The sequence below is a fragment of the Oryctolagus cuniculus genome, chromosome 6 (assembly GCF_964237555.1).
Source record: "Oryctolagus cuniculus chromosome 6, mOryCun1.1, whole genome shotgun sequence".
In the NCBI taxonomy this organism is placed as follows: Eukaryota; Metazoa; Chordata; class Mammalia; order Lagomorpha; family Leporidae; genus Oryctolagus; species Oryctolagus cuniculus.
In genome coordinates this window covers 15,914,515-15,941,628 of record NC_091437.1, presented here as the reverse complement: position 1 = coordinate 15,941,628, position 27,114 = coordinate 15,914,515, and the positions used below count along the sequence as shown (strand labels likewise).

General features: G+C 48.3%; 1 long non-coding RNA gene across 1 annotated transcript in view; it reads left to right on the top strand.

The window, feature by feature from the left end:
• Positions 1–26,848, top strand: part of LOC127490664 (uncharacterized) — a 54,944-nt gene extending 28,096 nt beyond the window's left edge. Inside the window, exons 7-8 of the long non-coding RNA XR_011389677.1 lie at positions 1,916–2,008; positions 23,200–26,848. This is a non-coding gene — a long non-coding RNA (uncharacterized lncRNA). The remainder of the gene's footprint in view (positions 1–1,915; positions 2,009–23,199) is intronic.
• The last annotated feature ends 266 nt before the right edge of the window (positions 26,849–27,114 follow it).

The window sequence follows — 27,114 nt, the reverse complement described above, 5'->3', positions numbered from 1 at the left end:
GGCTGAGTGACACAGGCACTGTGACTGCTTGCCTAAGGCTGAAAGACTCAAGGATCCAACCTCTGATACTGTAACTTCACTGAATGTTTGCCAGACTGAATGCATTTCCTAAATTCCTGCAGGCGGGCGACAGTTTGCAGCTGAAATGAAACGTTTTGTGTTTTAAAAACCTATTACAATTTTAGGTTGCTCCTGGTTTACATTCCATTTATCCAATAAGTATTTATCCAGTGCCTCCTGCGTATGTGAGCTTTCTTATGGTTAAGCAAACAGGAAAGAGAGCTGCCCGTGCTGGACATACTGTTTCCTTCCAAGTGAATAAATTCCCAAAGGAGCCGGGAGTTTGGAGTGGACATTTTCTGTGGCAGCTGCCAGCTGCAGGGAACAAAAGTGCCATAGCCCTCTGGTGACAGATGGATGTGGCAGCTCGGGCTCAGGAAAAAAAAAATAGCTTATGGACCAGCAGCACAAAAAGTCCAAACATCTTGAACTAGTTACACAATGTTTAAGGTATGACATAGTGGAATAGTGTAATTTGAATGGAGCGCTTCTGCGCTGCTAAAGTACTACAGACCAGAAAATGAAACTCCAGTTATGAACTGGGTCAGTGTCTTCCTACCTCGAGGTCAGTAGCCAGCATGCTTTGTGCTGCAAGGGGAAATAGTCTGAGTGGATGGGTTTGTGCAGCTGGAAGATTGAGGGTGGGGCTGGTTTCAGGATGACAGAAGCAGGGTCTCGAAGGCTGCTGCCCTGTCTTTCCATTTCTTGGGTTGCTCTAGATCTCCTCTTTTCCCCAAAGGTGGGCTGTTTGCACAGGGCAGGGGGAATTAGGAGACAGCGTCCCCCACTCAGCATTGTCGCCATGACCATAACGCAGAGAGCAAAGCACTCTCTCTACCACCACTAAAGGTGGGTCCTGGGGTCGGGTGAGGGAGTTCCAAATGCCCTGACTTTGGTTCCATGCCCATGCCAGGAACAATTCCTAAAGCCCTGTCAATAGGAAATTAGGAAAGTCTGCAGTGTCATGTGCCCAAGACTGAGCAGGGTCCTGGGCTAGGGGCCTCAGCAGTCTCCTGATTGTATTGCTGTGGGAGAGAAGTAGTTCACCTAAGGAAGGAGAACTCTGCAAACAAACCCCAAAGACAAGGCTGAAGATCTCAACCCCTTACTTTCTAAAAAATGCACCTTCGTCCCAGTGCAGCTCTGCTCCCTCGCGCTCGTGAGTGATGGGACTTTCGTGGTTGTGTTTCTAGCTCAGAGCACACATCACGGCCACCTGTGCTGCTGAAACTCGGGTTTCTGGGCCACACCCAGAGTTTGACTTGGGAGGAACGCTTCCACCTCACGCGTGTGCTCTTGGTCTGAGCACTACATGTCCAGAGCCGCTAATCTGGGATTTTGTTTCTTAACATTCTCCATAGATTCCTTATCCCAATGACACCCAGTCCTGGATGTATTTCACAAGTAAATGATGTCAATTCATCCGGTGCTAATTAACTTGGTGATTTATAGCAAGTCACTGAACCATGCTGTCAGTTTTTAATGGGCCTTTTATTAGAGATTAAGTGAATGTGAATTAATACGTGGAACGCACCGAGAAGAGTTCCTGGGACATAGTATATAACATGTAAGCGTTTGCAGGTATATACTACTCTGGAGAAAACTTTACGACTTCAGCAGGATTTGCTCACTAAACTCATGCAAATGGTTAAATCCCAATGTCTTTTACTAGTGATTGAAGGATTCACATTCAAGGTTGATGGATGAAGAATAGAGACCCTATCTACGTATGCCCTCTGGGTGGTGGGCCTAGAGGGAGGTGTTTGGGTCCCTGGGAGCTTGCTCTTGGACCGTGGTTCTCTCCAAGGGTTGGATATGTAAGCAGAACATGCTTCCACTCTCTGTCTGCTTCCAGGCTCACATGCGATCGTCTCTCTGCCGTCCTCCAGCCTCACAGGTTTCCTAGATCAAAGAGGCTGCCCCACCTTGGACTGTGAACATTCAAAAGGTAAGCTGAAGTTACTTTGCTTCCTTCCTAAGTAATCGCTCTCAGGTTTCCAAAAGCTACATTGGTTTCCTTTTATTTGAAAGGAGAGAGAAGGCGAAATCACCCATCTCCTGGTTCTCTCTCCAAATGCCCACAAGAGCCCAGGCTGGGCCATGCTAAAGCCAGGAACCCAGAACTCAGTCTGGGTCTCACCCATGGATCGCAGGGACCCAGTGATATGAGTCGTCATTTGCTGTTTGCCAGGATGCAGGTTTGCAGGAAGCGGGAATCAGATGCAGAGCCAGGCACTCCTCAGTTGGTATCCCCAGTGGCATGGTAATCTCTTCCCCAATTTCCTGCCTCCTCTCAGATATTTTAAAACAATGAAAAGTAACAGTATCCTGTGGGTACGTGGGCCAGGTGAGCTCATGTATTTGTAAACCTAAGATCTCTGGATGCTTCCCGGTTACTGGAACATGCAAAGCTGCTAGGCCTCAAGGGAACATCCACTTTGACCATGCCCTGACTTTCTTCTTCACGTCTGGCTGAGTTTGTGTCCTCAGCTCTTCCAAGATTCCGTGAGCCCTGACATAGCCTTCCAAAATGTTCTTCCTTAAGTCCTTCAGGATTGTTTCTCATGCTTGAAACCAAGAAATCTACAGTGCAAGACAAATATCTTGTTGAACTGATTTTTTAAAAGGTTTGTTTATTTGTTTGAAAGGCAAAGTTACAGAGAGACCGAGGCAGGGAGAGAGAGAGGTCTTCCATCCACTGGTTCACTCCCCAGATGGCCACAACAGCTGAAGCTGTGCCAGTCAGAAGCCAGGAGCTTCCTCCTGGTCTCCTGCACAGGCGCAGGGCTGCAAGGACTTGGGCCATCTTCTGCTTTCCCTCCCACAGGAGTCTCTGGGGCTTTATCAGGAGACGGTTGCAGGGTCCAGCTTGTATTTCTCCAGAGCCAGGCTGAGTGGCCAGCGAGATCCCAGAGTCAAGCTGGGCGGGGTGAGGGAAGGTGCCACTCACCCAACCAAAAGGGCTGCACCAGCGGGTCCTGAGGCCTCCTCCACAGAGGCTGCACACTGCTCCTGGCCTTGTCTCAGTCAGGGCCGGGAACAAATGTTTGTGTGTAAAGGGAAGAAAATTCGCCCCTGGCCTCCGGAGACCAAGCTGCCTCTTTTTCTCTTCCCTTCTTGCTCCTCCCTTCCTCCTTGTTCCCATCCTCTGCTCTCTGCTGTCTCTTACTTTCTCTCTCTCCTTGTGTTGGACCATAGCATCTATGCTTTCTAATTGTGGGGAGGCCCTGGACTAGCTGGGAAGAAGTCGGGCAGGTGCTTCGCAGGAACAGATGGGGGTTTTCGGGCACGGCTCTGAAGCAGCTCGTGGTGGAGGCCTCGTACTCAGAATTAAGAGGACACATGGAGGAAGACCGTTCAGCATGAGGAGCTGGACCCCAGTGTCCTGAGAGCAACAGGCAGCAGCTTCGGGCAAGACATGAAAAGTTAGAGGTCTGCGGTGGCCAGGGAGGTCGGTAAGCTGGAGCGCCACAGTGCCCCATGCGCTTGCGTGTGCTGCTTCTCTGCCAGTGATTAAATTCTAGCTTCCAAGCCCTTCAGTGAAAATCCATAATGCATGAATGTTTACACATGCAGGCTTTTTGGGCTTGTGTTCCTGCTGGAAGCAAAGGAATGAGGAGAACAAACATGGAAGGCCCAGGGTGCCCCTTGAAACGGAAAAGCACCTTGGGGCTGGCATTGTGACACAGTGAGTTCAGCTGCTGCCTGTGATGCCAGCACCCCATGTGTGAATGAGTCCTGGCTGTCCCACTTGGGATCCAGCTTCCTGCTAATGTGCCCGGGAGGCAGCAGATCACGGCCCAACTACTTGGTTCTCTGCCTTCTATGCGGGAGACCTGGACTGAGTTCAGAGCTCCTGGCACAGGCTTAGCGTACCTCTGGCTGTTGAGGGCATTTGGGGAGTGAATCAGCAAATGGAAGATTCCACACCCTGCCCCCTCCACCGCCACCAAAAAAAAAAGGCACCTTGAGGAATTCCTAACACAATTAGAGAGGAGGGCCCTGGGGATGGACGCTGGACTTGCAGATAACCTGAGGACGCACAGGTGGGAGACGCTGCCTGCATCCCTGATGATCATACAGGATCCTTGGGGTCCATTTTGAAGAAAACAGAGAGTTCATTGCATTGCTCTGAAACCGTGGCGTCTTGACGCTGGACAGTGCAGATGCTTCGGAGGATGGTCTCGTTAAAGACACACCCAGCATTTATACCTCCTCAGAAGCCGCCCAGCCTGTTGGACCAGATCTAGAGACCAGGTTTCACTGATTTCTGAAATGCCATTCTGCATTTGGAAAACAGGAGCCAAGTGGTGTTTTGAGAATGGAACCTCCCTTTGTTTCTCTATAGTGTTCGACCCTTGATCTAGGTTCTTCACCCTAAGCATCTTCCACAAAACGTGCTTCAGAAATTTAAGGGCGGCCAGACTAACTGAGATGGCTCTTTTCAAAGCTGCCTGTGTTCAGATGACTTTGTTCTACTGTTCCTTGAATAACCTGTGCGCGCCAAGCCCCTTCCCCCGCCCGATTTCTCCCCACGAGTACTTTGCAGTTGTGTCTTCTCCAGGCTTCTGAGGGGAGTGAGCGCACTCCCACATTTGACTTTTCTGGAATGCGGTTCACACTGGCTTTTAAAATCTCGCTTTCATTTTTTGAGTAGAAAGCTCAAAACGGGCGTGTACTGATTGAGCTGCTGGTGTGCTGGTTGCGTCCCCTAAATCATTTGCACATGAGGTGTAGCTACACCCAGCTTTGGCTTTGCTCCAGGCAGCTGCTGGACTCTTATGAGAGTATCACATGCCCTTAGGAGCATACTCTAGGAACAGAGAAACAGTTCATCCAGTACTGTTATACTGTGTTTCCAGAGCTGAGGCAGGCCACCGTTTCCAGTTGCAAGCTGTATCTTCTCACGAAGGGATGACTAGGTATCTCCGAATGTCAGAGAAGGTGCCAGATGATCTGTCATAGCAAATATGCTTTGCTATGATGTTTAGAAAACCTTATGGGATTTTTCGGAGGACTAAATTGTCACCCTTTCATTGAGGTTTAGCTTGTGTAATTACTTACAACTGAGAAATGAATATCACACAAGAAAAGGGCCAAGTCTAAGATAACAGGACTTGGAACAGGCTGTGCGTGCATATCTGGCACAGGATGAAGAGGTTGTCCAAGTTTTACAAACATATGAGATTCTACGCTTTTAAAGAAATATATGTATTCGGTCATTTAAGAAAGTTGACAGGGGTGGGTGCTGTGGCACAGCCAGCTAAGCTATGCCGTGGAGTTCCCACACCCCACATTGGAGTGCCTGGTTCCAGTCCCAGCATCCCTGCTTCCCATCCAGCATCCTGCTTCTATGCCTGAGGGGCAGCAAGTGATGGCTGAAGTCCTCCAGCCCCTGTTTACCATGTGGGAGACCCAGATGGAATTCCTGGCTCATGGCTTTGGCCTGGCTCAGCCCCAGCTAATATGGGCATTTGGGGAGTGAACAGCAGATGGAAGATAGTTCTGTTTCTCTTTTTGCCACTCAAACTTGCAAGTGGATGAAAAAAAATTAAAAAAACATTAAAAGAAAGGTTTCTTAAAATCTTATAAATAATTCAGCAGAAACTAGCTTATTAGCTCAAAACAAATTACTTCATACTTCATCATTCTTTGGAACTGCAAGTATTTTAAATCACATTTGGAATCGCATGGATTGTAACCTTATTCAACATGTAATGCTAAAAAGAGAAGAGTGAGGAATACTTTTCAGCCAACTTGGTATTTACATACTTGAAATAGTTCATTTTTTAAAAGCCAAGAAATGAAAGAGTTTCAAAAAATACAGAATCGGAGTATGAAAACTATTAATATTAAAGAAGTTATTCTGGTGGAAGAGAAAAGCGAAAGGACCCTTGTGTCAGTCACCACGGAGCAGACGGCCATGGCTACATCTGAGGCTGGCCTTCCTGTCCGCCTTATCCAGAGGCCACTCCTGGGTGAGAGTCTGGAAGTGGAGTTTGCAGAGAGGCAGCCATGGGTGACATGGGGAGCTGGGAAATAAATACGATCCCCACCAGCCTTTGCTGTGCTTGGTCCTGCTGCACTTCTGGACCCATCCCTGTTGTGAATGCAGCTGCAGGTGCCCGCCCTTATTCCCAGCCCAGGCCCAGCCGGGCGCCCTGGCACCTGGTTGGCCCAGTCTTGCTGTGGTGAGCACTGTCCGGCCTGGGAAGGGCCAGCTAAGCATGAGTCTGGGGGTCTGAGCGGTGGAAAACCCTTGCTGGGGTTGGGGTTGTCAGTCCTGACAGAGGAGCCCTGTGTGGTGCGCTGACCACTCTGGTGTCAGGTGGTGGAGAGGGGAGAGAGCCAGCACACAGGGACACTTCAGAAGGCCTCTGGGAGCTGGCCTGCCACTGACACTGGGCTTGCTCCTGCCCAACACAGATGCTCCCCCTCCAAGCGCTCTTCTTCCTGTGTGGTCCTCTCCTCCTCCCATTTCCTCCTGTAGAATATTTTTAAATTGCTACTGACGTATTTATTGGAAAGGCAGTTGGTGGGGGGAAACGTCTTCCTGCTGATTTGGTCCCTAAGTGCCAAAGCCAGGGGCCACGAGCTCCATCCAGGTCTCCCATACTGGTGGCAGGGACCCAGGTACTTGAGTTATTATCTGCTGCTTCCAGAGCGTGCATTACCAGGAAGCTGGATCAGAAGCAGGGCCGAGATGCAAACCCAGGGTCTCTGATATGAGATGCAGGCATCCCAAGCAGCATCTAAAGGGTTGCTCTAAACACCTGTGCTTCCAGTAGTACATTAATTTGGCATCTAAATTCTTACGTGGCTTTATCACTTCAACCTGTGAATCCTGGAACCCTTCCTGTACAACCAAGTGTACCTTATGCCTAGCTCTCTGGGAGAGGCCCTCAATGTATGTGCAGAGCACAGGGTGAGTGGGAAGGGCTGGAGATCACATGTTGTTTATCCTCTGAAGTTTTCTGCAAGCAAACTGCTTTAGAGAGAACGGCAGTGGACAACCTGTAATTAACAACAAACTAAAAATACTTATGTGCACAATTCCTCTGTTTTATACCTAAACAAGATGAGGAAAAACCCATAAAAATGAGGATCACACATTTAATTGAAATATGTGTATTTCTTGGGGAAAATAATGTTGGCCAAGTGTTGCTAACTTTTGTCACAATTTTATTTATTTATTTTTGAAGCGTGTGGGAGGATTTTTTAAAGATTTATTTGAGTATGTATCTGAAAGAGTGGTGCACAGAGAAAGAGAGAGAAATCTTCCACATACTGGTTCACTGCCAAATGTCCACAGCAGCTGGGACTGGGCCAGACTGAAGCCAGGAGCGAGAAATTCCATCCGGAACCTCCATGTGGGTGGCAGGGACCCAAGTACTTGGGCCATCATCCACTGGCTTCCATGCATTAGCAGGAATCTGGATCAGAAGTACAGGAGCCAGGACTTGAACCTGAGCGTCGGCAGGGATGCAGGAGACTTGAGCAGCTGCTGAACCCACTGGGCCACAAGACCCAGCCCTGTCTGCCGCTCCTTCACTCGGGGCTGTTAGCGGAAGGAAATTGCCCTTTTCAGTGCACATTGTCCAGTGTCATGGTGACTTGTATTCTCTTTATCTTGGCAGCATTCATGCACTTGACCATAATTCTTATTTTATCTTTTTAATCAAAAATCATACGCTTACATTGTAAAGAGTCAAAAATCCTATAAGGTTTGTCGTGAAGAAAAAACACTCAGCCTTTCCCCAACCAGTCACCTACTCGCATCCCGCTTCACTTCCCAGAGCACTGCTTTAACTGTTTGTGTTCCTTCTCTGGGTTCTTACCTGCATGTCTCTAAGTAATGTGCTTTAATATGCTTATGATAACACTTCCTCAATTTCTGGCTGTAGGTGTCATCTATGGACGTAACACTCAGAGGAGAGCGCACACACTCACATACACACACACAGACACTGCTCTTGGCACACAAGCATTTGTCTCATCCTCTCTGTCCCCAAATAGAGTTACATTGTAGCAGTGCTTGGGTAGAGACTTAGATGTCATTGATACCACTACACACCACTGCTGGCTGCTGAGCTGTGAATATCTTCCAGTTCCTCTAGGACATTCCTCCTCTTCCCACCTCCAATCCCCACCCAGTGATTACAAACTACATTTAAAAAATGTTTATTCTGAGCCAGTGCTGTGGCATAAAGTTGCCTCCTGCAGAGCCGTCATCCCATATGGACGCCAGTTCAAATCCCGGCTGCTCCACTTCTAATCCAGCTCTCTGGTATGGCCTGGGAAAGCAGTAGAAGGTGGCCCAGGTGCTTGGGCCCCTGCACCCCCATGGAAGACCCAGAAGTTCCAGGCTCCCGGCTTCTGATCAGCTCAGCTCCAGCTGTGTGGCCATCTGGGGAGTGAATCAGCAGATGCAAGACCTCTCTATCTTTCTCTCTGCCTCTACCTTTCAAATAAATAAGTAAATCTTTAAAAAATTTAAATTCTATTTTGGTAAAGATTTATTAATTTATTTGAATAGCAAGGTTGCAGAGAAAGAGAGAAAGTGACACAGAGAAAGAGAAAGAGAAAGAGAGAGATCTTCTGTCAACTCCCCAAATGGTCACTACAGCTGGGGCTGGGGCTGGGACATGCAAAAACCACATAGGTGGCGGGAGCCCAAGGACTTGGGCGATCTGGTGGTGCCTTTCCCCGGGTGTTCTATCAGAAGTGGGGCAGCCGGGACTAGAACCATCGCCCATGTGGGATGCTGGTGTCACAGGCTGTGGTGTGACTGGCTGCACCACAATGCCAGATCCTAAAAAGTGTGTTTTTAAAAAATGTGCTTAAGTTTCTTTGCATAGTGCTTCTTGCAGGTTCAACCCTGCACTTTCCCTGGTTTGGCAATCTTCTCTCAGTGAGCGCTCTGTCATCCTTAGTGAAAAAGTCTCTTGGAGCTTCCTGTGGGCTCAGAGTGGGGCCTACCAGTCCTGCCAATGCCCTGGCATCTCCAAGTCACTTTTCTGGAGGACCTTTTGGCTTTCTCTTGTTGGATCCCACGTTGTTGTCTTTTTTTTTTTTTTTTTAAAAAAGGTTTATTTATTTATTTGAAAGTTAGAGTTAGCATAGAGAAAGAGGAGAGACAGAGGGAGGGAGGGAGGGAGAGAGAGAGGTCTTCCATCCACTGGTTCACTCCCCAATTGGTCGCAACTGCCGGAGATGTGCTGATCTGAAGCCAGGAGCCAGGAGCCTCCTCGAGGTCTCCCATGCGGGTGCAGGGGCCCAAGGACCTGGGCCATCCTCCACTGCTCTCCCATGCCATAGCAGAGAGCTGGATTGGAAGTGAAGCAGCTTGGTCTCGAATAGGCACCCATATGGGATGCTGGCACTGCAGGCTGCAGCTGTACTTACTACGCCACAGCACCAGCACCACCCCCCCACCTCCCCCTAACATCTTCTAAAGCTTCTTTGGCTCCCTCGGTTTAGCAAAGCCACAGCCTCCTGCAGCCTCCTCAGGAAGAGGTCTTGACCGGGTCCCCGTTTTTATGACTGCTTGTCACCCCATTGCATAACTATATCACACTGTGGTGTTGTTTCAATTTACTTTTGATGGACTCTATTGTTTCCAGTGTGGGACTATTGGAAATAGTGCTGTCATGAAAATTCTTCCAATGCGTGTCTCTTGGTGACTTGAATAAGAATTTTTTGGAGGTCCAGTGCCGTGGCAAAGTGTGTTAAGCTACCTCCTTCAATGCCAACATCCTATATAGACACCTCTTTGTGTCCTGGCTTCTCCACTTCTGATCCAGCTCCCTGCTGATAGCCTGAGAAAGCAGCGGAGGATGGTCCAGGTACTTGGGCCCCTGGTACCCACGTGGGAGACCTAGAATAAGTTCCTGGTTCCTGACTTCAGTGTGGCCCAGCCTTAGCTGTTTTGACCATTTGGGGAGTGAACCAGTGGATGAAAGATTCCCTCTCTCTCTCTCTCTCCCTCTCTCTGTGTAACTTTGCCTTTCAAATAAAACTAATAATAAAGAAAAACTTTTGGTAGGTATATATTTTTTAATTTTGTTTAAGATTTATTTATTTTTTATAAGTATATTTATTTTTATTTTTTGACAGGCAGAGTGGACAGTGAGAGAGAGAGACAGAGAGAAAGGTCTTCCTTTTGCCGTTGGTTCACCCTCCAATGGCCGCCGTGGCCAGCGTGCTGCGGCCGGCGCACCGCGCTGATCCGAAGGCAGGAGCCAGGTGCTTCTCCTGGTCTCCCATGGGGTGCAGGGCCCAAGCACTTGGGCCATCCTCCACTGCACTCCCTGGCCACAGCAGAGAGCTGGCCTGGAAGAGGGGCAACCGGGACAGAATCCGGCGCCCCGACCGGGACTAGAACCCGGTGTGCCGGTGCTGCAAGGCGGAGGATTAGCCTAGTGAGCCGCGGCGCCGGCCAAGATTTATTTATTTGAAAGTCTGAGTTACAGAGAGAGACATAGATCTTCTATCCCCTGGTTCACTCTCTAAGAGGCCTCAACAGCCAGAGCTGGGCCAGACTGAAGCCAGAAATTTCATCTGGGTCTCTCACATGGGTGCAGAGTCCAAACACTTGGGCCATCTTTTGTTGTTTTTCTGTTCAGCAGGGAGCTGGATCAGAGGTGGAACAGCCGAAAATGAGCTGGCACCCTTATGAGATGCTAGTGTCACAGGTACCGACTTTACCCACTATGCCACAGCACAACCCATAAATAAATGAATTTTACAATTTTACAGAAAAAGATGAGTCAGCACTAGTAGCTGTTTTTCTAGTTTCTGTGCCTCCAAGTTTTCAGAATTGCGTCGCATGTCACACCTGGGGAAGTTCAGTGTTAGCAAATCATTCAATGATTTATACACAGTGTCTTTACTTTAATCCATTTGTGTCTCCTTTTCTGTAACCACGTCCTAGATTATAGGATCCTTGCTTGTTTGTTTATTTCAATATTTCTTGAAAACAACAAAAAACTTTTAATTATTGCAATCTTTCAAATTCTAATGTAGCTAGATAAATGTTAGCCTGTATGTATAAGAGAGACCAAAGAAAGTGGGAATTTTTAGGGAAAGTTGGAATTTTTAAAGAAAATGAATTTATGTGCAATGGCAGGAGGAACCAGTCCTTGAGAGAGAGCAGCAATAACCCTGGAAGTAATCGCTCGTGTTCAGTAGCCCTGTTAGGGGGCAGCTGAGGGGACTCCCCCTGCCCTGCTCCAAGGGCACTATTATGTCTGTTAGCGCTGTACTGATAAGGCTCTGGGGGGTGTTTGGGAACTCCACACCCAGAGAGCCCCTCACCTACAATTTCCCAGAAGAGGGAGGGAGGGAAGAGAGGCGGGTCCACAGTCAAGGCCGTGAAGACTCCAGTCTCAGAGCAGTCTGGCTTTTCCTTTCCTGAGTCACGAGCCTGGCCCTTCAGGTGTGTTTCTGCTCATTCAGCTTTGCCCCCTCACTTACCACTCCTACCTGTCTTCCCTCTGAGTTCTTTGCTGCGCAGTGACAATGACCCCCGCTCACCCTTCTCCATGTCCACTGATTTGTATGCGACTTGGGGTTCTTCCGGTGGAACACAGAATACCTGAGCAAAATCGGGCACTCTGTTGTGTGATGTGTTTCCACACAGTGTCCATGGTCTAGCATCCCCAGGCCCCACCCATTAAATTCTCCTCTTGTCATGTCTTCCAATCACTGCGAGAACTAAAAAGATCCCTACAAATTTCCCAAACACACTTCCGATGAGGTACATCCCCCTCAGCCATCTCGGGACAAATCGTCTAAACTGTAGACTGAACTGTAGATCTGAAGTTGAATGCACTGTCCACATGCCTGACCTAAGTTGTAAATTCTTCCTGCTCTCTTGGATCCTGGAAGGCTCACACACACAAAGCTCAAGCCCTGGGAAAAGTTTTGGTTTTCACTCGGGATTTATCACCACGTAGCTCAGGTGGCTGGATGGTCAGCAAGCTCTGGAAATGCTGCTCCTACTAACTGGAAAAACAGGAACAACTGCTTATTCTTGTGACCTGTGTTTATCCAAGGCTGGCTTCTACACACAACTTCCCCGAAGACTCAAGGTTAAAACCCACATTATCTGCAGGATTTCCAGCATCTTCCATGGAAGATGAAGCTGTGATTAGGCCCAGGCTGCTGGACGCTGAATAGTCAGTACCCCGGAGACAGGCCGGAGCTGATGCAGGGTGTTGCCACCCAGAGGGAGGTGGACTCTGCTGTCCCAAATACGCTCTTCCCCCATTTGCAAGCCAGCCGGACAACTTTGAAAAGAGAAGGGGGAGCTGGCACTGTGGCATAGTGGGTAAAGTCAACACCTGCAGTGCTGGCATCCCATATGGGTGCCAGTTTGAGTCCCAGTTGCTCCACTTCCCATCCAGCTCTCTGCTATGGCCTGGAAAAGCAGTAGAAGAGGACCCAAGTGTTTGGGCCCTTACACCTGCCTGGGAGACCCAGAATAAGCTCCTGGCTCTGGCTTTGGATTGGCCCACCTCTGGCTGATGCGGCCATTTGGCGAGTGATGGATGGAAGACCTCTCTTTCTGTCTCTGCTGCTCTGTAACTCTGTCCCAAGCAAAGAAGCTCCTGGTTCCACCTGGCTCATCCATTTGGGGGGTTAACCAGCAGACGGAAGATGTCTCTTCCTCTCTCTCTCAATATCTCTGCTTTTCAAGTAAATAAATAAATATTTTTTTTAAGATTTTTTTTTTATTTGAAAGAGTTACAGAGAAAGGTAGAGATACACATAGAGAGAGATCTTCCATTGCTGGTTTACTACCAAGTGGCTGCAACGGCTGGAGCTGCGCCTCCCCGAAGCCAGGAGCCAGGAGCTTCCATGTGGGATGCTGGCACTGCGGGCGGCAGCTTCACCTGCTACGCCACAGCGCCGTCCCCAGTAAATAAATCTTTAAAAAAAAGACTTTTGCTTGGGACATCCATATCTCATATAGGAATGCTTGGTGGAGTTCTGCCTCCACTTTAGATTCCAGCTCCTTTGGGAGGCTGCAGGTAATGGCTCAAGTGCTTGGGTCCCTGCCGTTCATGTGAGACCTACATTGGATTCTGGGCTCCTAATCTTTGGCCCGGCCCAACCGCAACTCTTGTAAGCGTTTGAGGAGTAAACCAACAAATGAAAGATATCTTTCTATCTCTCTGTTTCTCTCTATGTGTATTTTTACCTTTCAAATAAACTATTTAAGAATTGAAACATTTTAAAATAAATTAATGTTTTATAGCCTTAGTAAATTATGAAAAAAATTCCAACAGTACCTTTTTGATTCACAAGATGCTCTGTTATTAATTAATTAATTTCTTTATTCTATTTGAGAAGCAGAAATAGCTTGAGTTTATTGCAAGCATAAAACAGGTCACATTCTTTTTTAAAAAAAGATTTATTTATTTATTTGAAAGTCAGAGTTACACAGAGAAGGAAAGGCAGAGAGAGAGAGGTCTTCCATCCACTGGTTCACTCCCCACATGGCCACAATGGCCAACCTGAACAAATCCAAAGCCAGGAGCTTCTTCTGAGTCTCCCACGTGGATACAGGGCCCCAAGGACTTGAGCCATCTTCTACTGCTTTCCCAGGCCATAGCAAAGAGCTGGATCAGAAGTGGAGCAGCCGGGACTCGATCCGGCACCCGTAGGGGATGCCGGCACTGCAGACCGGGGCTTTAACCCACTGCGCCACAGCGCCGGCCCCAATAGGTCACATTTTAATTGTTTGATGCATTTGATTTTACATCTGTGCACTGTGATATGTAGAATAAAATCCAGAAAACTGGATCATAAAATAGTAACAGTGGTTGTATCTGGCAACTAAGATTATATATGATCTTTATTTTGTTCACGTTTTTATGCTGTTTTCTAAAACCTTTTCAATAAATGTCTTACTTTTATAGTTAAAATAAGTAAAAGTTAATTTTGAATAAGTTACTATTTGGGGTAAGCATTTGGCCTAGCGTTTAAGATGCCACTTGGGACATCTGCATCCCATAGAAGTGCTGGATCAAGTTCAGCTCCACTTCCCATCCAGCTTCCTGCTAATGTGCACTCTGGATGCAGCAGGTGCTGGGCCCAGTGCTTGGGTCCTTGCTACCCACAGGAGACCCAGATAAAGTTCCTGGCGCCTGGCTTCAAGCTAACCCAGCCCTGGATGTTTCAGGTATTTGAGGAGTAAGCCACTAGGTGGAAGATTGTGTGTGTGTGTGTGTGTGTGTGTGTCTCTGCCTTTCAAATAAAATTAAAATATATAAACACTTTTTTTGGGGGGGAAGTATAGTGCAGCACTAGCAGAATGTCAATCAAAGCTTGCTGTTTAAACACATTTTACAGAATGTGAATAAATACCGTCTTGTAGTAAGAATTGCAGAGAAGAAATGCGTTCAAGAGATAAAACCAGACTGGTATTGCCTAGGAAATGCAAGTTTCAGATACTGGGCAAATAAAACACCATGTGGTAACATCACAGTGGGGCAGATGTTGTGGTGTGGTGGCTGACACTCTGCTTGAGACGCCCACATACCATATAAGAGTGCCTAGACTGAGCCTTGGCTCCACTTTGTTGTTGTTGTTGTTGTTTTTTAATTTTGTTTATTTTCATTTTCTTGAAAGACAGTGAGGCAGAGAAAGACAGTGAGAAAGAGGGAGAGAAGGACTTTTCAACTTGCTGATTTGAGAAAAAGAGAGAGAGACTCTTCGATTTGCCGATTTGCTCCTCCAATGCCCACAACTGAAGGAGCTTGGCCAGGTAGAAGCCAGGAGCCTGGAACTAGGTCTGTGTCCCTACATGGCAATAAGAGCCCAAGAACTGAGGCCAACATCTGTAACCTCCAGGATGCATTAGCAGGAAGCTGCATTACAAGCAGAGTAGCCACGGCCAGAACCTGTACTGCAGCCGGGATGCTGTCTCCTTATGGCATCTTAATCCGCGGCACCACAGTGCCCACTTCAGTCCAGCTCCTCACTAATGCAAACCCTGGGAGGCAGCAGGTAATGTCTCAAGTAGTGTTCCTGCCACCCAGGTAGGAGAGTCTGATTGGTCGTGGCTATTGCTAGTATTTGTAAAGTAAATTAGCAAATGAAAGATCTCTGTCTGTGTGTCTCATATAAATAAACAAAACAAAACAAAACAAAACAAAAAAAAGGAAGAATGCAAATGGTTCCAAAGACTTTGAGAAGCACTGTGTATGCTGTATCTGAACTCAAGAAAATCACATAATTGTAGTTAGAAGTGAGCTTTTTTTTTTTTTTTTTTTTTTTTTTTTTCTGTGTAAGAAAGAGGCTAGTGTAGAATGGGTACTCATCCCTGCATCCCAGGGCTGCCTCAGGTACTCAGATTAATTACTATAGGGGACAAGCTCTCCTGCCAATACATGGGACTCTGCCACTGAAAACACAAGTATATGATGTGTCTTCACTCTGAGAAGTACTGAGAAGCATTAAGCTTGCCTTGCTGTGGTTCCATTGCTGTAATTATAAACCTAGATTTGTATACTCAGAAAATTGCAGTGGTGGGGATATCAAATGGTGGACCAGCAGAGCCGCTAGAGTAGGAAGCAGTGGAGGCCTGATATTTCCCCGTTGTATCAGTATGGAGGAGAATCACAGTTTGGACATATGTTATGACATATGTTAGCCTCTTCATTGTTTTAGGGCAATGACATGGCAAATATGTGCAATTAAAATTTTTAACATTTTCCTTACATTTTTTTTTATTATTTATTTATTTATTTATTTATTTTTGACAGGCAGAGTGGACAGTGAGAGAGAGAGACAGAGAGAAAGGTCTTCCTTTTTGCCGTTGGTTCACCCTCCAATGGCCGCCGCGGCCTGCGCGCTGCAGCCGGCGCACCGCGCTGATCCGATGGCAGGAGCCAGGTACTTATCCTGGTCTCCCATGGGGTGCAGGGCCCAAGCACCTGGGCCATCCTCCACTGCACTCCCTGGCCACAGCAGAGAGCTGGCCTGGAAGAGGGGCAACCGGGACAGAATCCGGCGCCCCGACCGGGACTAGAACCCGGTATGCCGGCGCCGCCAGGCGGAGGATTAGCCTAGTGAGCCACGGCGCTGGCCCGACATTTTCAAATATCTGCAAAACTAGAGTGTAGACGGCCGGCGCCACGGCTCACTAGGCTAATCCTCCGCCTGGCGGCGCCGGCATACCGGGTTCTAGTCCCGGTCGGGGCGCCGGATTCTGTCCCGGTTGCCCCTCTTCCAGGCCAGCTCTCTGCTGTGGCCAGGGAGTGCAGTGGAGGATGGCCCAGGTGCTTGGGCCCTGCACCCCATGGGAGACCAGGAAAAGCACCTGGCTCCTAGCTCCTGCCATCGGATCAGTGCGGTGCGCCGGCTGCAGTGCGCAGGCCGCGGCGGCCATTGGAGGGTGAACCAACGGCAAAGGAAGACCTTTCTCTCTGTCTCTCTCTCTCACTGTCCACTCTGCCTGTCAAAAAAAAAAAAAAAAAAAAAAAAAAAAAAAAAAACAAACTAGAGTGTAGAGTGAATGACCAGCTTCAACAATTACTAATATTTAAAATGCATGCATTTATTTTTACTTTTTATTTGAAAGGCAGAGCGACAGAGACAGATGGCGTACATGCATTGGTTCAGTCCCCAAATGCCCACAACAGCCAGGGCTGAGCTGTGCCGAAGCCAAGAGCTGGGAACCCAATCTGGGTGACAGGGACCAAAGTATTTGAGCTGTCACCCTCTGTGTCTCAGGGTACACATTATCAGGAAGGAACATGGAAAGCTGAGGACCCGGGGCTCCAAGCAGGCACTGCGATAGGAGATAAATGCATCCCAAGTGACTGCTTAGCCACTATGCCAAAAGCTTGCCCCACTAATGTTTTTTGTTGTTGTTATTTCTTTTAAAGATTTATTTATTTATTTGAAAGAGTTACACAGAGAGAGGAGAGGCAGAGAGAGAGAGAGAGAGAGAGAGAGAGACAGTCTTCCATCCGATGGTTCATTCCCCAATTGGCTGCAACAGCCAGAGCTGCACCGAGCAGGAGTCAGGAGCCAGGAGCTTCTTCCTGGTCTCCCATCCGAGTGCAGGGGCCCAAGGACTTGGGCCGTCTTCTACTGCTTTCCCAGACCACAGCAGAGAGCTGGATGGGAAGTGGAGCAGCTGACTCTCCAACCAGTGCCCTTATGGGATGATGCTGCTTCAGGCCAGGGTGTTAACCCGCTGCCCTACAGCGCCAGCCCTCCCACTAATGTTTTATCAACATTATTTTGTCTATTCCATCCATGCTTTCTTTTTTTAGCTTTAGAACAAAATTTCAGACATTATTTCACTTACAATTATTTTAGCATGAATTGCTAATATAAAATGATTTAAAATTATATCTGAGGAAGAAAAATGAAATAAAAGATTATATCTAGTAAAATGATCGAATAAACCAGTGCATGTCCAGATTTCCCTGATTATCTCAAAAATATTCACTTGCAGTTTGGATTTTTTGTCTCAGTATTCAAATGAGTTCCATCCATCCATTTCCTCTGTCTCTCAAATCTCTTTTAATCCTGTTTGAGGATTCTAGGTTAATATGTAAATTATTAAATTTCATAATGAAGACAGTTAAGAGGCACAAGGAGAAGATGAAAATACCAAACTTAATTTAAAATATAATACATTCAAATTAGATGTAGTTAGGAGTTTGTCACTATAATTAGGCTGGAAGATAAATGATAGCATTTAAAAGAGAACGGTGAATTCCTTTCTCAGGATGCAGCTACTTTACTTCCTTCTCTGCCCCCTGTCACCTGAGGGAGCTTGGAGGCGTACAGGGACACACGGAGTCTTTTGGAATGGCCTGGGGAGTGGAAGGACGGGCAGTGTGGGGGAGTCCATAGAGAGGCCCAGCAGCACCAAAGGGTGAGCTCTCAGCAGCTGCCTCCTATACACTCAGAGTGGAGTACTGGCTTCCTGCTCACCGCACCCACGTTATTCTGTTTAGTTTAACACATCTAGAGGTACTCTTGCCGGAGCTTCAGGGTCTACAAAGCAGCGCCCTCGATGTGGGAAATGCCAACAGCAATTGCCCTCAGTCACAGGGAGCTGCCCTAAAGCCTGGCCAGAGAGGGGGCAGCCCGGCCCAGTGACCGACAGCAGGGTTTGGGGTGAAAAGTCCTGTTTTGCTTGCCTGGGTCTGGGACAGCGCTGAAGGACATCCCACCTGCAGCGCTCACCCCAGGACTGTCAGGTGGAGGCCCTAGCCACAGCCGCACTGCGGGTCAGCTTCTCCGGCTGCCTGCAGCTGCCTTTCTCCCTTCCTTGCAAGCGTGTAGCAGTCCCCAGTTCACCGTCTGCACTCATTCGAGTATCAGAATCCTGCCATGGTTTCCCTGTGTCCCCCAAATGTTCCTGTGCTGGAAACGTGATCCCCACGTTGGTGGTTTTTGTGGGTGGGCCTTTGGGAGGTAATGGGGATTAGATGAGCTGGTGTGGGTGAGGGCCCATGGCTGTGCCAGAGGCTTTATAAGAGGGAGAGAGGCAGGCGTGGCGGCACACAGGACAGCAGCGTCTCCCCTCCGAGGGCCTGACTTAAGTCTCGGCTGCCCTGTGCTTCCAGCCAGCTTCCTGCAGGCCCCTGCTGTTCTGGGCATTTGGGGAGTGAAGTGGCAGATGGGAGCTCTCTGTCTACTTGTCTGTCCATCTCTCTATGTTACTCTGCTTTTCACATAAATAAATCATAAAAATGAAATGTCCACTTCCACTCTGTTCTCCAGTCACCTAGCTTCTTTCCCCAGTCAACCACTGATCCATTTGCCACACACACGGGCAGAGATCATTTCTTCTGCGGTTATAAACCATGTGCATGCATATACTCTGTCTCAATTTTTCACACAAATGATAGCTCAGTACACAAACCATTCCACACTTTGATTTTTCCTTTAATCATATCTCTGTATCTTAATAGTACATCTTACAAAGCTGCCTTATTATTTTTAATGGATGTTTACAATGAATGTACCACAATTTAACCATTACTCCATGGTTATTGTATGTTTAAGTTGTTCCCAATCTTTTTTGATTAGCACATAACCTTATATATGCGTCTTTTCAGAAGAATGCGATTATATTTCTAGCGTACGTAGCTAGAAGGAGAATGGTGTGGCTGATTAAAGAGAATGCATGTTTAAAATAATGGTAGACATTGCCAAACTGCTGTCCATGGAAGGTGATTTAGCAGAATGCTGCTTCCTTATGTGCTAGCCAACGCCCTGAGTTATTAAGTGTTTTGATCTTTATCAGTCTGATAAGGAAGAACTTTTCTAATCATAGCTTTTAAAAAAAAAGTTTATTTACTGTACTTGAAAGCTAGTGAGAGAGAGAGAGAGAGAGAGAAAGATCTTCCATCTGCTTGTTCACTTCTCAAATGCCTGCAACAGCCAGGGCTGAACCAGGTCGAAACCCAGAGCCCAGAATTCCATAGAGGTGTCCTGTGTGGGTGGCAGGGGCCCAAGCACTTGGAGGCGTCATCGGCACTACCTCGCAGGATGCATTAACAGAAAGCTGGATCGGGAGCACAGAGGAGCCCGCACTCGGGCCCAGGCACTCAGATATGCGACGCAGACATCCCAAGCTGCTCTGCCACATGCCTGCTGTCAGTCGTACTTTTCCTTGCTATTATTTTGAGTGACATGGAGTGTCTCACTTGTAAAAGGCATCTGTGGTTGTGTGCTCGTGTTTGGCTCAAATCTAGTGTTCATTTTTCCCTTGGGTTGTTGCTGTTGTTTCTTCCCTATTTGTAGGACTAATACATTAGGAAACCTCATTTGATAAAATGGACAACAAATATTTTTCAGAGTTACTAATTTTTATTTAGACTTCACTGATAGTGGTTTTACCATGCTAATTTTTGTTTATTTTTTTAAGATTTATTTATTTATTTGAAAGTCAGAGTTACACAGAGAGAGGGGAGGCATAGAGAGAGAGAGGTCTTCCATCTGATGGTTCACTAGAACTGGTGCCTATTTGGGATGCTGGTGCTTCAGGCCAGGGCGTTAACCCGCTATTCCACAGCACCGGTCCCTATTGATTTTTTAAAAAGATTTATTTTATATATTTAAAAGTCAGAATTACAGAGAGAGGGGAAAGAGAGAGAGAGAGGGAGGGAGGGAGGGAGGGAGGGAGGGAGGGAGGGAGGGAGGGAGGTGCCTTCCATTTGCTGGTTCACTTTCCAAAAATCTGCAATGGTTGGGACCAAGTCTGTCTGAAACCAGGAGCTTGAAACTCCATTGGAGTCTCCCTTGTGGGTGGCAGGAACCCAAGTATTTGGGTCATTTTCTGTTGCTTTTCCAAACACATTAGCAGGGATCTGGGTCAGAAGCATAGCAGCCGGGACTTGAACCAGTGCTCTGATATGGCAGGTGGCTTAACATACTGTGCCCAGCACCAGCCCCCAGAACTAGGGAGATTAATACTGGAAAGTGCATGTTTGAGGTTCAATTCAAGAAATGCCAGTGTATGGTTACACTTAATTACACAATAGGGAACCACTGGGAAGAAATGAGCAGAGATTAATGTGATAGAAAATGATTTTTTTTTTTTTACAGGCAGAGTTAGACAGTAAGAGAGAGACAGAGAGAGAAAGGTCTTCCTTCCGTTGGTTTACCCCCCAAATGGCTGCCATGGCTGGTGCGCTGCACCGATTTGAAGCCAGGAGCCAGGTGCTTCCTCCTGGTCTCCCATGTGGGTGCAGGGACCCAAGCACTTGGGCCATCCTCCACTGCACTTCCCGGGCCACAGCAGAGAGCTGGCCTGGAAGAGGAGCAACCAGGACTGGAACCGGGGGTGCTGGTGCCACAGGCAGAGGATTAGCCTAGTGAGCCACAGTGCTGGCCAGGAAATGAATTTAAAATGCTGTCTGGGAGTACATTAAGATATACTGAGGCTAGACAGACCATTTAGAGGCTGACATTGTGGGGTTGGTGAAAAAGCCTGAAATAAGTGGTGGTGGTTCAGAAAGGAGCTAAGAGAAAACCTCTGTGGATATAGAAACTGGGGAGTCATTGACTTTTTTATAGAATTATTTTAGGGGTAGGCACTATGTGCATAGCAGGTGAAGCCACCACCTGCAGTACTGACATCCTATGTAGGGGCTAGTTCTTAGTTCTAGTCCCGGCTGCTCCAGCTCTCTGCTATGGCCTGGAAAAGCAGTAGAAGATGACCCCATGTCCTTTGGCCCCTGCACTCATGTGGGAGACCTGGAAGAAGCTCCTGGCTCCTGGCTTCAGATCAGCACAGCTCCGGCCATTGCTCGCTCTCACGCGCGCTCTCTCTCTCTCTCTGGCTCTACCTCCCTCTGTAACTCTATCTTTCAAATAAATAAAATAATTCTTTTTAAAAAATTTATTTATTTACTTGAAATTTAGAGTTACACAGAGAGAGAAGGAGAGGTAGAGAGAGAGGTCTTCCATCTGCTGGTTCACTCCCTAGTTGGCCACAATGGCTGGAGCTATGCCAATCCGGAGCCAGGAGCCAGGAGTTTCTTCCGGGTCTCCCAAATGGGTGCAGGGGCCCAAGGACATGGGGCCATCTTCTACTGCTTTCCCAGGCTATAACAGAGAGCTAGATCAGAAGAGGAGCTGCCAGGACTCAAACTGGCACCTGTATGGGAGGCTGGCACTGCAGGCTGGGGCTTTAACCCACAGTGCCACAGCGCTGGCCCCAAGTGTTTGACTGTTGAAAGCCAGATGGCAAGAGATGTGACACTGAGACCTCCAGCGCTTATCCCAGATCCTGTTGGTTCTTCAGGGAACCAGGTCTCTGACCACCTTCCATGTCTCCCCTGGTGCTTTGACGTATTTATCTGCAAGGAGGTTTTGGGATGGCTCCACAGCTCCTCAGCAGGGAAAGCCAGCAATGCCTTTACTCTCTGTTCCTAAGGAAACAGCCACGCCCTTTCCTTCAGTAACAAGAGGGCATCAGCTCTGGAGAGCCAGGCTTGCTCAGTGGACTTCGCTGTGTGCAGTAAAATGCTTGATAAGGATGCTGGACAGTAGGTCTGGCTTCCAGTCCAGCTCCCTGTTAATGTGACTGGGAAAGCAGCAGGAGGGGACCCCAGAGTGCCTGGGCACCTGCTACCCACATAAGAGACCTGGTTGGAGCTCTGGGCTCCTATCTTCAGCCTGGCCCCAGTCCTGGCCATGTGGGGAGGGAATCCGCAAATGGAAAATATCTGTCTGTCTGTCTGTTCTTCTCTCTGTGTCACTCTGCTTTTCAAATAAATAAGTCTTTGAAAAAAAAATGCATTATAGGATGTCATTGTTCAAGCTGCAGCTGGCCCCTAGAATTTGACAAAAATGTGCACAGCTGTTCAACAAAGCAGAATCCAACAGCGTGCATGGAATGCAGTAGCTCCTCCGACTGTGAGGACCACGCTTCCTCCTCACCTGTGGGAAAGTCGTGCCAGGCAGCACACATACATTATGTAACTGGAGAGACAAGGCGGCCCAGAGAGAGCCCTCAACACTTCCTAATCCCTTCCTTATCTACATTTGGCCCATGTTTTATTACACAAATATCAATCTGGGCCAAGGTCCCACCCCGTATGAAGAAGAAAATCTGTGTGATTCAGAGAAGTAGAATGTTAGAAGACTTGAAAACAGGCTTACCTGTGGACACTTGTGAAGGTTATTCTTTTGTTATTCTGTGCCTTCTAAATGCTTTAAGTTTGTCAAATTTTAAAAACTGGCAGGTATTGTGCAGTGGACTAGGTCTTCACTTCCGATGCCAGCACTCCATATTGAAGTGCCAGATTGAGTCCCAGCTGCTCTGCTGCCATTCCGGCTCCCTGCTAATGCACCTGGGGAAGCAGTAGACGATGGCCCAGTGCCTGGACCCCTGCACCCATGTGGGAGACCGAGATGAAGGTTCCTGGCCTCAGCATGGCACAGCCCTGGCCATTGCAGCCATTTGTGGGGTGAACCAGTGGATGAAAGTTCTCTCTCTCTCCCTCCCCCCTCTCCCTCTCTCTCCCCCTCCCTCTCCCTCTGTCACTCTGCCTTTCAAATAAATAAATAACTACGTAAAAAAATTTTAAAGCAGATTACTGAAACCAGTAAGTACAATTTTATTGGAACACTGCTGTGCATATTTGTTTACAGAGGAACAAAGCTTCAATCAGCTGGTAGCATCTTGTTCCCAGCCTGGTCCATGTGTCACGGACAAGGTCACAGCCAGGCACCCTGCAGTGTTTCTTGGCATTGCCAGACCCAGCCACTTCCCTCTGGATTTGCTTGGCCCACCTCCCACTACTCTGCAACACAAATCATTCGCAACTGCTGACTGCTGCCCAAGTGGAAGGGCGTGTCTGAGCTCTGGAGTCCCACTTGAGTATATTCAACAGCGAAAGCCAAGAACTTAGTGTCTTTGACTCATCCTAGAATGCCAAAGTCCAATAATAAAAGATACGCGGTGATTAAAGGGTTTATTACAGGTTACGTTTAGTAAATGTTTAATGCACTGAAGTTGCGTGCTGCCATACCTCCCCGCCTGAGAAGAGCTGTAGCTGTAGGCTTCTTGGAGAAATTATGTTTTAAGGCAGTACTGAGCATCATTACCCGAAGGGCTAGCAAAGCCCTCTGAGGGTGTGTTGTCCTTTCAAACATTTTATTTTACAGCGGATGAGAATGAGGCTCAGAGGAGTAAAGAGCCAGGAAAGAGAAAGAGCCAAACGCTGATATATGTGTGTGTATGTGTGTGTGTATGTGTGTGTGTATGTGTGTGTGTTAAAAGATTTATTTATTTGAAAGGCATAGTTACAGAGAGGCTGAGGTAGAGACAGACAGAGAGAGGTCTTCCATCCGCTGATTCACTCTCCAGATAGCTGCAACGGCCGGAGCTGTGCCGATCCGAAGCCGGGAGCCAGGAGCTTCCTCTGGGTCTCCCACGTGGGTGCAGGGGCCCAAGGACTTGAGCTGCCTTCTACTGCTTTCCCAGGCCATAGTAGATCGGAGGTGGAGCAGACAGGACTCGAACCGGTGCCCATATGGGATGCTGGCACTGCAGGCAGCTGCTTTACTTACTACACCACAGTGCTGGCTCCCCCACATAGATTTTTTTATCTGCTGGTTCATTCCCCAGATAGCTGCCAAAGCCATGACTGGGCCAGGCTGAAGCCAGGAGCCAACCAGGTCTCCCACTTGGGTGGCAGAGACCCAGATACTTGGGCTATTTTCGGTAGCCCTCCCAGGTACATTAGCAGGAAGCAGGATTGGAAGCAGAGCATCTGGGACTCAAACTGACACTCTGATAGGGGATGCTGGCGTCTCAATCAGTGGCTTAGCCCGATGTGCCACCTGCTGGTCCCCAGGGTTTGTTTTCTAATCAGACCCTGGAATGGGCTGATAGAGGAGGCAGAATTGGAATTCAGCTGCTCTGACCAGTGGCGTTTGAACTCTACAGTGTTTATCACAGGATAATCCAGTGACATTATTTATTTATTTTTTTATTTTTTTGGACAGGCAGAGTTAGACAGTGAAAGAGAGAGAGAGAGACAAAGAGAAAGGTCTTCCTTTTCCGTTGGTTCACCCCCCAAATGGCCGCTATGGCCAGCACTGCGCCGATTTGAAGCCAGGAGCCAGGTGCTTCCTCCTGGTCTCCCATGTGGGTGCAGGGACCCAAGCACTTGGGCCATCCTCCACTGCACTCCCGGGCCACAGCAGAGAGCTGGCCTGGAAGAGGAGCAACTGGGACTGGAACCCAGGGTGCCGGCGCTGCAGGCAGAGGATTAGCCCAGTGAGCCGCGGCACCGGCCCAGTGACATTATTTAGCAATACAACCTTCAAGTAGAATAACTCTTTGCCAGTTCAGTCATTTTCCCTTCTGTGTCAGGAGGGAGCTTTGGAAGTGCCTGGTTCACCTCTGCGGCACCTCAGGAATCCTGTCTGAGTTCACAGCACACCATGCGCTTTTAGAGCAGCAGCAGCTGCTGTAACAACACAGCTCCCCGGCGTCACGGCTAAACAGCGGGAGTCCGCGCCTCACTCGGGTCACGGCACAGGTGCTCCTGAGTGGAGGCTGCTTTCCACGTGGCGATGCAGGAGCCCAGCGTGCCCTCCTCTCCGGTTTCCTTACCCTGAACGCAGGGGGAGCTTGGGAAAGAACCTTGGAGGAGCTTTGCAATCCTCTTGGTCTCGGGAGACTGCACGTGTCCTGGGGCATGCTGTTGGTGAGCCCTGTTCACAGGCCCCTGGGATGTGCAGGCTGGGAGGGCACCCTGCCTGGAGGAGCACAGATGTTTGATGAACTCTCCCAGAGGCGAAGGGGCCGGATCTATACCGTTGTATCATCAGTCACTGACCCCAGGCTCTCTGGGGGTGGGTCATCTCTGGTTCAGGCAGCTCTTTGAAGCCAAATGCAAACCTTCAGGGAGAAGCACAGGTGAAAACCATTAGCAGCAACGTGGGCTCAGCCACCTGTCAAAGGGATTTGGGAGGGCACCAAGAGCACCTGTCATATACACCCTTTGTATTGTTCTGCTCCGGTTGTTTGTCATGTTGGTGTCATTCAGTCTGATGGCAAGTCCTCCATTCTTTGCAGTTTCTCTGCAGTTTCAGGGTTCTAACAGGAAGGTTAGTGGAGCAAAGCTAACAGTCCTGGGCTCTACAGCTAGTTCTGAGACCATGATGAGTACAGTTGTGATCCGAATGAACTGTTGCTGAGAATGAAAGCGGTCTGAAATAAGCAGCTACAAGGAAGCAGGTCGGTTTTTCCCAAGGGCTTGTCTGGGGCAGCACCGTGGCATAGTAGGTAAAGCCGCCACCTGTAGCACCAGCATCCATATGAGCGCCGGGTTGAGGGAGTGGGCTGTGGGCAGCCTCCATCTTGCTTCCCTCAGTGTTACCTGAGCCACGCCAGGACCTTTCTTCCTGCACGAGCTGCTCTTTGGGAAGCTTCAGGAGACGAGGTGGAGATTTGATCCGAAGGAAAACTGCCTGTGTGCGAAGCGGGGCTGCTCTGTCAGGCTCGTCTTCTTGTGGGTACAGCTCCTTTTGCTTTTGGGACCTGCGTGGGCCCAGTGTCAGATGTGCTGTTGCCTCCGTAGGACGGAATGCTACTGTTGTCCCCAGTCTCATGTCTAGGGCTCTTCACAGAGCCGGCTCACCATGGGTAGGCATGGTCGCTCATGTCTCATAATCGGATCGCCTCTCTCAGGTCCCCGTAGGATGTTAGAAGCTGTTTCCTGGATGGTGTGCAGTTCTGCTGTAGCTGACATGGCTGCAGCCCAGAACCCTTCTAGACTTCCCTGAAACTCTCATATCTGAGCTTTCCAAATATTTCACACACCGAGGAAGCCATCTGTAGCAGTGGTTGAAATGTCGCGTGGGTTACTCGTATCCCCTGTCAGAGTGCCTGCTTTGAGTCCCGGCTACTCCTCTTCTGATCCAGCTTCCTGCTGATGTACATCCTGCGAGATAACAGATGATGGGCCAAGTACTGGGGTTCCTCCAACCCATATGGGAGACCCAAGTGAGTTCCTGGCTCCTGGTCAGGGCCTGACCTGGTCCTGGCTGTTGCAGTCATGTGGGGAGTGAACCAGCAGATGGGAGATAACTCTCCACTTTTCTGACTCTGTATCTCACTGCCTTTCAAATAAAAGTGAAAATAAATTAAAAAATAATTCAGGTGTCCAGCATTACAGAGCCTTGGCTTAAGCCATAGCCTGTGTTGCTGACACCTCATATCATAGTGCTTCTTTGAGTCCTGGCTGTTCTACTTCTGTTCCAGCTAATGCACCTGAAAAAGTAGCAGAAGATGTGCTTAGGTCATTGCTACCCACATGGTAGACCCAATGGGGCTCTAGGTTTTTGGCTTTGCTTGGCACAGCCCCAGCTGTTGCAACCATTTGGGGAGTAACCTAGTGAATGGAAGATTTTTTTTTCTCACTCTGTTTCTTCGCCTCTCCTTCTGTCACTCTGCCTTCCAAATAAGTAAAATAGATCTTTGAAAAAGAATGATTCAGATAATTTGCACAGGGTCTATATTGTGGACACATTTGACACTCTGGAGTCTCCTGG